Source organism: Hevea brasiliensis, chromosome 4, assembly GCF_030052815.1.
Source record: "Hevea brasiliensis isolate MT/VB/25A 57/8 chromosome 4, ASM3005281v1, whole genome shotgun sequence".
Lineage (NCBI taxonomy): Eukaryota > Viridiplantae > Streptophyta > Magnoliopsida > Malpighiales > Euphorbiaceae > Hevea > Hevea brasiliensis.
In genome coordinates this window covers 17,043,136-17,054,885 of record NC_079496.1, presented here as the reverse complement: position 1 = coordinate 17,054,885, position 11,750 = coordinate 17,043,136, and positions in this window count along the sequence as shown.

Sequence of the window (11,750 nt, the reverse complement as noted above, 5' to 3'; positions counted from 1 at the left end):
CTGGTTTCTTGGGTGTTTAACACCATTGAACCGATGCTTCGCTCGACCATCTCTCACATGGAGAATGTAAAGGATTTGTGGGAGGATATTAAACAGAGGTTCTCGATTGGGAATGGTCCACGAATGCAGCAACTGAGATCGGATCTGGCGAATTGTGGACAGTAAGGTCAACCGATCGAGTCCTATTTCGGAAGACTCAAAACGTTGTGAGATGAAATAAACTATGATTAGATACCAGTGTGTATCTGTGCAGGCTGCAGATGCAATCTTACCATTGAATTGGAAAGAAAGCGTGAAGAAGGGAGAGTTCATCAGTTTTTGATGGGCTTGGATGAAGAAGGATATGGAAGAGTGCGCTCTAATATTTTGAGCACTGAACCCTTGCCCAATTTGAATCGTGCCTATGCTATGGTTGTTTAGTAAGAGTGGGTGCGAACTATGACACGAACCAAGGAAGAAAGAGGCAATCCTATGAGTTTTGCAATTCGAGCAGGTAGTCGAAATTCAGGGGGGGGAATAAAGACAAATCCTCAATTTGTTCTAATTGCAACTGAGAGGGACATGATGCTGAAAGTTGTTTCCAGCTGATAGGTTATCCAGAATGGTGGGGTAATAGACCACGTGGAACTTCTGCTGGACGAGGAGGTAGTCAAAAGCGTGGCAATGGAGCAAGACGTAGCAAGGGAGGAGTTGCTCGTGCCAACGCCACACAAGCAACTGGAGTTGTTGGTGGGCGTGGAATTGTGACAGATTCAGATCGAAAGGGTCTTAGTGGATTAACTGAAGAGCAGTGAGTTGCTTTGCTGGGCATGTTGAATTCTTGTCAGAATGGTGGCAATGAGAGGCTGACAGGTACCCAGAGGATATTTTCTTGGATTATTGACACAGGAGCTTCCCATCATATGACAGGAACGTTGGTATTTTTGAGTGAATTGCGTGATATTGTGCCATGCTCAGTCGGGTTACCTAATGGAGATAAGACCTTGGCGGTGAAAGAAGGAACTGTGTTGCTTGGAGGAGACTTAAAATTGCAACAAGTCCTTTATGTGCCAAATTTGAATTGCAATCTGATCTCTGTATCACAACTACTTAATGATTCAAATTTGGTTATTCAACTCACTAACAAAATTTGTGCTATACAGGACCTAAATTTGATAAACCTGATTGGAGCGGATAAGCAACGCGAGGGGCTGTACTTTCTCAAGGGAGTGATATCGGTACATAGCAAGGTAACTGATGTGGGGTCTTTTGAGCTTTGGCATAAGAGAATGGGTTATCCTTCTTATAAGGTGGTAGAGTTAATTCCAGAAGCTGGTAGCATAGTTAGGAAAACTAATAAAACTTGTGAAGTTTATTTTAGAGCAAAGCAAACAAGAGAGATTTTCTTTTCTAGTGACAATAAAGCTGATGGTTGTTTTGAATTGATATATTGTGATTTGTGGGGACCTTATAAAGTCCCAACTTCTTGTGGAGCAATTTACTTCTTAACAATTGTTGATGATTACTCTCGTGCTATTTGGATATATTTGCTGAATGTAAAACAAGAAGTAGCTTGTGTTCTTAAGAAATTTATTGTGATGGTTAAACGCCAATTTGAAAAAAATGTGAAAATTGTCAGAAGTGATAACGGAAGTGAATTTATGTGCTTGAAAGAATATTTTGATGAACAAGGAATGTTGCATCAGACTTCCTGTGTAGGAACACCTCAGCAAAATGGCCTAGTGAAAAAAAAACATCGCCATATTCTTAATGTGGCAAGAGCCTTGCGTTTCCAAGCAAATTTACCTATAGAATTTTGGGGAGAATGTGTACTTGCAGCCGGGTATTTAATTAATAGGACTCTATCTATATTATTAAATGGTAAAACCCCATATGAGATGCTCTTTGGGAAAGTACCTTCTTACAAACACGTTTGGGTTTTTGGTTGTTTGTGCTATGCTCATAATCTGAATCGGGATAAAGATAAATTTGATAGTAGAAGTCGTAGGTGTGTTTTTGTTGGGTATCCATTTGAAAAGAAGGGATGGAGATTGTATGATTTGGAAACTAAAGAATACTTTATATCAAGAGACGTGGTTTTCGCTGAAACAGAATTTCTATATGCAAATGAGAAAACAATGGGTGATGAACTCATTAAAAATGGAGTTGAGGAGTTGGGTGATGAAGTTGATGGTTTAGAGAACAACTTGGGAAAGGAGCACGATGAAAGTGTGGGTAGAGAAAGTGAGGTGAATCCTGAAACGAAAGAATTGATCCATGAAAACAGTGAGGGAGTGGATAGAGGTGAAGTTGTTGAAAAGCAACTAGGTAGGGGACAAAGGGCCAAGCAACCTAGTGTTCGTTTGAAGGATTATGTGACAAACGCCATCAAAACAAGCCCCTCAGTATGCTCACCTTCCCAATCTGATTTCTCATGTACGCCTTACTCTATAGCATATTATGTGGGTTATGATAAATTCTCTGCACAACACCGATGTTTTTTGACAGCCATTACTACAGGACATGAACTAAGATCTTATGCAGAAGCAGTTAAGGATGAATGGTGGAGAGCGGCTATGAGAAAAGAAATACAGGCTTTGGAGGATAATTGTATATGGACAGTTGAAAATCTGCCATTTGGGAAGAAAGCAATAGGAAGCAAGTGGGTATGCAAAATTAAATACAATTCTGATGGAAGTGCTGAACGATACAAGGCGCGGTTGGTGGTATTGGGAAATAATCAAGTTGAAGGCATAGATTATCAAGAGACTTTTGCTCCTACAGCAAAAATGGTTACTGTGCGCACATTTCTTACCGTTGCGACTGCAAAGAATTGGGAACTCCATCAGATGGATGTCCAAAATGCTTTCTGACACGGTGATTTGGAGGAAGAGGTTTACATGAAGATGCCGCCTGGATTTGCTTCTCAATCACCAGGGAAGGTTTATAAACTCTGGAAATCTCTATACGGTTTGCGGCAAGCACCTAGATGTTGGTTTGAGAAATTGGCTGCATCTCTGAAAGCTTATGGATTTCAGCAATCATATTTAGATTACTCTTTGTTCACTTTTCGAGCTGGGACTGTTCAATTGAATGTGCTTATTTATGTGGATGATCTTATTATCTCCGGCAATGATGTTTTCGCTGTACAAAAATTCAAGAACTATTTGAGTCGTTGCTTTCATATGAAAGCCTTGGGGAAGCTGAAATTTTTCTTAGGGATTGAAGTAGCCAGAAACTCGAATGGTATTTTTTTGTGTCAACGTAAGTATGCGTTGGATGTAATTTCAGAAGTTGGATTACTGGGTTGCAAGCCGGCTAAAACTCCTCTTGAACAAAATCACAAGCTGGCCCTTACCGAGAGTGATGATGTGGATGACCTCGCTCAAGATAGGCGCCCGTGGGACGGCTTATTTATCTAACAATAACTCGGCCCGAGTTGTCTTATTGCGTACATATTCTTGCTCAGTTCATGCAACAACCGAAGAAAGCTCATTGGGAGGCAGCTGTTAGAGTTGTGCATTATTTGAAAGGAAATCCAGGTCAAGGTATACTACCGCATGCCAATTGTGATATCAAATTGTTTGCTTACTGTGATTCTGATTGGGCTAGCTGTCCTTTGACCGGTTATTTTGTTCTTTTGGGTGAATCCCCTTTCTCGTGGAAGACTAAAAAGCAACAGACACTGTCTAGCTCATCCACTGAAGTTGAATATCGGTCTATGAGTACTACAACTTGTGAACTTAAATGGTTGAAAGGATTATTGAATTCTCTTGGTGTGGCGCATACTGAACCTATGAATTTGTATTGTAATAGTAAGGCAGCTCTGCATATAGCTGCTAATCCTGTCTATCATGAACGTACCAAGCATATTGAAGTGGACTGTCATTTTATCCGTGATGAGATATTGAATGGTAACATTCGAACAGATTATGTACGTAGTTCAATGCAACCTGCGGATATCTTCACAAAGGCGTTGGGAAAGGATCAGTTTGACTTTCTTCTTCGCAAGTTGGGCATTCGAGATCTTCATGCTCCAACTTGAGGGGGGGGTATTGGAATGGCAGCTGTTAGCTGCCACTTATTTTGCATTTATTTAGGACATTTATTTAGGAATTTTTGTGTACATATCTGTTCTTACCTTTTGTTGTATGATTCTGATACAATTTTGGTAGTTTAGCTTAATTAGGAACCTATTTGTTAGCTGTAATTTTTTATATATATCTTTGATTTCTGGGGTAATAAAGATCAGAATTCTTATTCTAAAATTTCTTAGTTCTTTTATATTTTCGTCTTTGACTTATATCAAAATTAACGCGTCGCTCGATTTTTAGAACTCGATGGTGAAACCATTCCTATATTTTGGTCCTGTCAAATTGCGAGCCTTCCATACACATTTGAAAACTTTGTAATTTTTCCCAATTTGACAGATTCAAAATAAAGGGATTAAATCATTAATGTTCAGAAAGTTGGGGTATACGTATTAATTTTTATATAAATCAAGAATGAAAACAGAGTTTATGTTTAAGGGTATTTTGATTAATTTTTAAATAATTAACGGAAAATTGATGAAAAATTGAATGAAGGGACTTTTCCATTTTTGGAAAATAAAGAGAAAATAATTTGAGGAAAATAAGGGGAGGACTTTTCTTATTTGGGGAAGAGAAAAATAAAAGAAAGAAAGAAAAGAAATGTTATTAACTTTTAATTATTTTCTTTCTAATTTAAGGGAAATAACAAAAAGTGGAAGAGAAAGTTACTTTTATATAAAAAAAAAAGATTACAAAATTATTTTTTCTACTTAAGTGGATTTTTAAATATATAAAATAAAATTATAAATTTATCACAACTTTCTTTCTGCTTTTTATCCTCTTTATTTTCAGGGTTAGTTATTAAAAAATGTAAAAAAAAAAAATTATTTACAATTATAGTGTGAATTTGAAACTATTCAACTGGGAAGACAGGTTTCAAAGAAAGGTTCATGCTCTGAAAAATGCCATTGGGAGTGGCATTTTCAAGGTCACGTATGCAATTTCTACACGCTATGGAAATGATGAAATATGACAATCATTGGTTTGCACACCTTGAAAATAATGAAATAGGACACAATCATTGGAGAGTTGATTGAAGAGAGAATGACACTATCAATGGCGTTTTCAATGGTTCTTTCCATCTACAAAAAGCTAGTTGAATTTTACTATTTTCTTTTACTATATTCATTTATTTTAGATAAATATATATAAAATAAATTGAAGTTATAGTAAAAAAAAAAGAAGTTGCAAATGTTTAAATCTTTGAAATTAAACATACATATTATAATATACATAATAAATTGATGATGATTTACATGTAAATTAAATTAAAAAAATACACTAATGTCTAACAAAGCGTCCTCCTGAGCCACATCGTGGAGGGCTGCTTGTACGTTATGGATTTTGGCGGACATCAACTTGTCAGACTGCTAGAACTGTTTCTGCCTCTCCTTTTGCTTCTGTATTTCCTTCAACATCTCTTTGCTTGAAAAAAAGGCCAATGGGAAAAGAGGTTTTAAAAAAAAAGGTTCATGCTATTAAAAATGTCATTGGGAGACATTTTCAGAGTTGCGTCACATCTCTCGTTGCAATTTCTGCATGCCTTGGAAATGATGAAATATGACACAATCATTGGTTTACACACCGTGAAAATAATGAAATATGACACTATCATTGGAGAGTTGATTGGAGAGATCATGATTTATGAAAATGTCACTTATGAAAATGTCACTCCCAATGGCGTTTTCAGTGGTTCTTTCCATCTATAAAAAATCGATTGAATTTTACTATACTCATTCATTTTAAATAAATATATATAAAATAAATTGAAGTTATAGTAAAGAAAAACAACAAGAAGTTGCGAATGTCTAAATCTTTGAAATTAAACATACATATTATAATGTACATAATAAATTGATGATGATTTAAATGTAAATTAAATTAAAAAAAATACACTAATGTCCAGCAAAGTGTTCTCCTGTACCACATCGTGGAGGGCTCCTTGTACGTTGTGGATTTCGGAGGACATCAACTTATCGAACTACTAGAACTGCTTTTGCTTCTCCTTCTAATTCGGTATTTCTTTCAAAATCACTTTGACGGTCCTGATCATAACCATAGCTAATTTGTTGATATTGTTCTGGACTAAATAATGACTGATAGAAGTCATCGAAAGAATGCCTAGCATAGCTTGTTGAAGCATGCTGTGTATCGTTATGTGTAGAGGAAGACGCATGAAAAGCTGGTATTGTATATTGAATTGCTGTTGCGTCACTAAATGGAGAGATAGATGGGCAAGTCTGTGGTGGTACCATCATAGAAGTGAAATGAATGGAAGGTTGATGTTCTTCATGAGTAAAATTATACGAATATTCCAATGTAGAGTGCAAGTTCCGCTCTACAGGCGTTGAAGAAGTTCATGGACCAGCCATAGTAGGATCCACAGGATACCAATGGGTGACTGGTGGAGAGACTTCGAGTACATTCTTCCTTAGAGGCACATCAACAGGAACATACCTTTGTGACATGCCACATCTCTTTTTTCGTCGTTGTTCTTATGGCATTTGCACATGAGGTATTTCCATTGGCGGAGGGGCTGGTTGAAATGGAAAAGTTGTAGTCATGAGGTGTTCTTCGTTTATTGCCCCCAACAAACTGAAAACCCTTGACCGAATCAATGGACAGGGTTAGGAGGATGATTATGATAAATTATATACATGCTGGAGTCCATCCACCCATATGAGAGAAAAAAAAAACATTATTCACTTAATATCATATACTTAGATAAAAAATAATAAAAAAGGCCAATTTGTTTACTGTCACTCTGATTTGAGCACCCTCAGGGAAAATCCAGCATTTTGTTCATTGCACAAACTATTGTATATTTCTTTTGACTTTATTTAAACTATTTAAATTCATATTTACTCCCTGTTCAAGTAATGTTAACACTAATTTATCATGCGTGTTAACATTTTCTTGAGTTTAAATTTTTATTACTACATTAAAGTAATACAAAGTTACTGTTTCACTTAAAACAACAATCTTTTTTCGCTTCGGTTACTCTATAGCCAGTATTAATGATTTGTTGCAATAATTTGTTAATCATGTTAGTGTGCAACACCAAACCAATGTTGGGATTTATTTTAATATCATAAATTTTTGCCCACATTTTTTTAACTTGCACTTTTTTGAAAATGACTCACAAAACCTTCGGAGTCATATATGTAATAGTCATCTATAAATAAAAAAATAACTATTATAAATTATTCATAGCAATTGCTAATTTTTTTTACCCCACTCGTTGACGCTATCAAAATATATGCATCAATTAACAAAATTGACTACCACATTTAAATCATAACATATATATTAAAAATTTAAAACAATAACAAATAAATTAAACTAGAAAAAAAATATAATTTATATTCCTTTAATAAAAAAACAACTCTAAAATTATCATGTGCAATACAATATTATGCAAACAATTTTACGCTATTTTAGGACAATATAATGCTTAATGACTAATTTTTTATTATATTTTTCAATATATTTTAAGAATTTTACAATATTCTTTGTAAAATACTGAAAACTTTAAAATAAAAAATTTCAATTTACGTTAAAAATCAATTTACAATATAAAGTTATAAAAATATCAGTTTTTTATTTTTATTTTTTTTATCAATAAGTTATAGTTTATAGCAATAAATAAAATATACACACCATATTATTTTGCAAAATCTAGAATTTTATTTTTATACTACAAATTTTTTTAATAGATATCATAAAGTTATATTTATATTTATAACACTAGAAGTATCATAAGAACTATAATTTAGATTAACAAAATTACAAAAAATAAAATATTAACCAACCACAACACAAATATATATCAAAAAAATAAAATTAATGCTATAAATAATTCTATAAATTAATTTAAAAATAAATGAAATAAGTTATAAAAAAAAACCTAGATTGCAATTCCTCCTCCTCTTTCAATGTCAGTTAAAATAACAAAGAATTGGTGCACCTCAAGAATTCTGCATACAATTTAAAAAAATTAACTTTTGCTTTGCAGAAGGAGAGCTTAACTGATATTCATGCTCCTCCTTTTATATGCAGAATTCTAGGATTTCTGTGTGTTTTTAATTTTTTTTTATACAAATTCTAAGGCATACAAAGGAGTGCAGTATTGATATGATATAACTCTGAAAATACTATTCTTAGTATCATTTTTAAGAACATTTCTTCTAAAAAGTTAATGATTTAATTTATCAAAAAAACTCTGTTTGTAGTAATATTTTTAGAAGCAAATAAATATTCTCTATTCAAGGTCTCTGCAATAACATTAGAAAATTCTATTTATAATGACATTTTCTTTAGTACAATCATTCCTTAAAGTCTCTCTTTTTAATAATTTTTTTTAAGTAAAAATTATTTTTATAAATAATTTTAAATTTACACTATAATTATAAATAATTTTTTTATCCTTTTTTAATAATTATCCCTTATTTTCAACCCTCTCTCTTTTATTTTTTACTTTTAAAGAAAATATTCTTTATTTTCTTTCTCCCTTAAAAAGTTTAAAGAGTCAAAAAAAGATTAAAATATTAATTTTTAAAAAAGTGATAGATTTATGCGGTAATTTTCTCATATCCGTCTTATTCAGGCCGGGCTCTATCTATATGAAAGTGGGCTCATGCGGTGGGATCCACCTACTTATAGGTGTCCGATTCCCCCCCTTTAAACTCGAGTCTGATTGATTTATGAGGAGATGGATATCATTGGTTCTTTTGTGTTACGTCACCTCAAATTGTCAAGCTGATAGAAACCAAGATTGGTAGTTTGGAAGTGACACGAATAGCGATTCTATAATCCTAATATAATTCGATTATCAGTAAAAAAATATATAATAATAATAACTAGAGCAATTTTTTTTAATTAAAATAAAAAAAAATTATTATTTAATTTTTATATTTTAAAAATATATTATTTAATTTTTATAAAAAATTTTATTAAATTATTTAGACTCTTTATTAAATTTTTTAATAATTGAAATTAATTAATTTATTATTTAATTTTTTTATTTTAATAAAATTAATTAATTTTTATTCTATAAATTATTTTTATACTTAAATTATCATAATTTTTTTTTTATTTTTTTACATTTTCTTATTTTTTACTCTATATATTTTTTTCTCTATAACCATACATTTCTCCTCTTATTTTGTCTTTATTTTCATCTATTAATAAAAATAGTATAAATTATCTACATAAAAAAGTTAATCAATTTTTTTAAATTTCTAAATAATTAAGAAAAATTATTTTTAAGTAGAGAAAATATAAAAATGATATTAAAAAAATTAAAAATTTAAAAATAATGTAAATTAAAATGTAGTCTCACGTAGTAAAATTTCTATTTTTATCTAAAAATATATTTTTTTAAATATATGAATTAACTAATTAATTTTATTAAAATAGAATGACTAAATAGTAGTATTTTTTAAAATGTAGAGATCAACTGATTAATTTATTTAAAATAGAATGACTAAATAATAATGTGAATATATAGATAATTAAAAATTTAATAAATGAATTAAATAATTTAATAAATATTTTTATAGATATTAAATAATATATTTTTTAAAATATATAAATAAAATAATTAATTTCGTTGAAATACATATATTAAAAAATAATTTTTACTTAAAATAACGATGGCTCTGCCCTCTTCATCCTACCATTCTTAGACTGACAGTCCCATGGTGGATGGAGGTCGAAGCGAGGCAGAGATATATGCGAGAAATTATACAAGATTGGATTAAGCCATCCAATTTGTAAGAGGAACCAGAAACAGAGCTGCTCAAAGTGGTTGCTTACTTGGAGCTTGATTTGGATCTATTATGTATTTACCTGAGAAAAGGGTTGCTTCTGATGGTCCTGTTTCCTCATGAAGCACAGGGGGAGCTTCTGAAAATTCAAACTCATGTTAGCATAATAATGCGACAAACTCCTAGTCAGAGCTTTATACAGAATCATGGTAACACTTGATGAAAATATTTTAGCAAACATAGTATGATTTAAATGCAATGCATTGATATCTGTCTCTATAAAACAGGACAAAAAGCATGAAAAACTCATAAAACAGGAAATCAATTTTGCTAAATTGTGAAACTACAGCTCAAGTTATGCAATAGAATCACTTAATTTATATTTTATTTGCTATAATCCAGAAAACAACAATGTAAAAGAAAATGGAAATTCATGACAAGGTATCCTGAAAGGTGCTCCAGTCAACCCTCAAGTAAGATCAGCAGCAATAGAAAAGGTATCCTGAAAACTTGTATATGGCATTTCTAAACAACTAAATTATAGTGGAAATTTCTGAAAGATCAAATATCAAGCAAGAAAAATCTAGAGGACTGTGCATTATCGGGATTCAAGCATACAGATACATAAGGTGCATCTGGTGGAATGTCAACTTGCCCAGAAACAGCATCAAGATCAAGTAGTACATATTCTTCTTCAGCCTGTGAATGAACATTGTGCATCAAGTCTGCTTCCATTACTTTTACGTACAAATAACCTGGTAATTTAGTGTAGACCAAAATAACAGGCAGAGTCATACTCCAATGAGGTAAACAATCAGGGAAGTGTATCAGTCTATCAGAAATCCCAAAAGAGTAGAAAGTTCGAATTCCCAAATCCTCGAGACTAAAACCCTAAAATAAATTATCAGCTTCAACTTATTTTTCTCTTGCAAGAAAATTATTATCTGGGTCAAATTGCTAATCAATCTTCGTTTATGCACGACCACTGATATGCCCAAATAGATTTCATCATTGCTTTCATGAGCTAAGGCAATAAGAACTCAATTCAAGAGAGAAAATTAAGCAGCAGACAAATTCAAAGAAGTAATCTGCAACAACAAATTTAAAAGGGTGTGAACTCTTATTTATCTCCTACTTCATCCTCATTTAGCTGTCCTTGAATTTCGTGTTCGTCTCTCAGATCCATCATCAACACGCGCGCGCAGTTGGCGGGAGGGTAGGGTCCCAAAAGCTATTAAAAACCCCACGGGTCAAGCTCTGCCGACATCCACGTGTCAGAGGAAGTGGAGTTAACAGTAAAGGACAGCCAGTGGAATAATAGGAGAGAAGAGGTCAACAGACTTTTTCTTCTTGTCATGGTTTCTAATTTAATCTCAATCCGTGCCTTAATTCCCTCAAATCCCCAATTCTCTGTAGAGACTAGAGAGAGAAAAAGGAAACCCATATAGAATCTGGAGTCACGCGCACGCACACACAAGTCTAGAGAGAGGAGAATGAAACCAGAGCAATTACAGCTAGGGGAATGTGGCCTTAAAAGAGACACACTAAAACCCTTTTTTTTTTTTTTAATATTATAGGTAGTCACGTAATTTTATAAATATTTTTATAAAAATTATTAAATTTTAATTTTTTTATAAAAATTATTAAATTTTAAATTAATTTATTAATTATTTTATAAGTAAAATTATATTATTTTATTAATTTAAAAAAAAATTAAGATGAATAAAATATATTTCATTATCGCTTTCATCGTCAAAATTTTTCTTTATTTATTTATTTTTATTAATTAAATAATTTTATTTATAAAATAATTAATAAATTAATAAATTAATTTAAAATTTTTTAATTTTTAATCATAAAATTTTTATAAAAATAAATTAAAATTTAATAAATTTTATAAAAAAAAATTAAA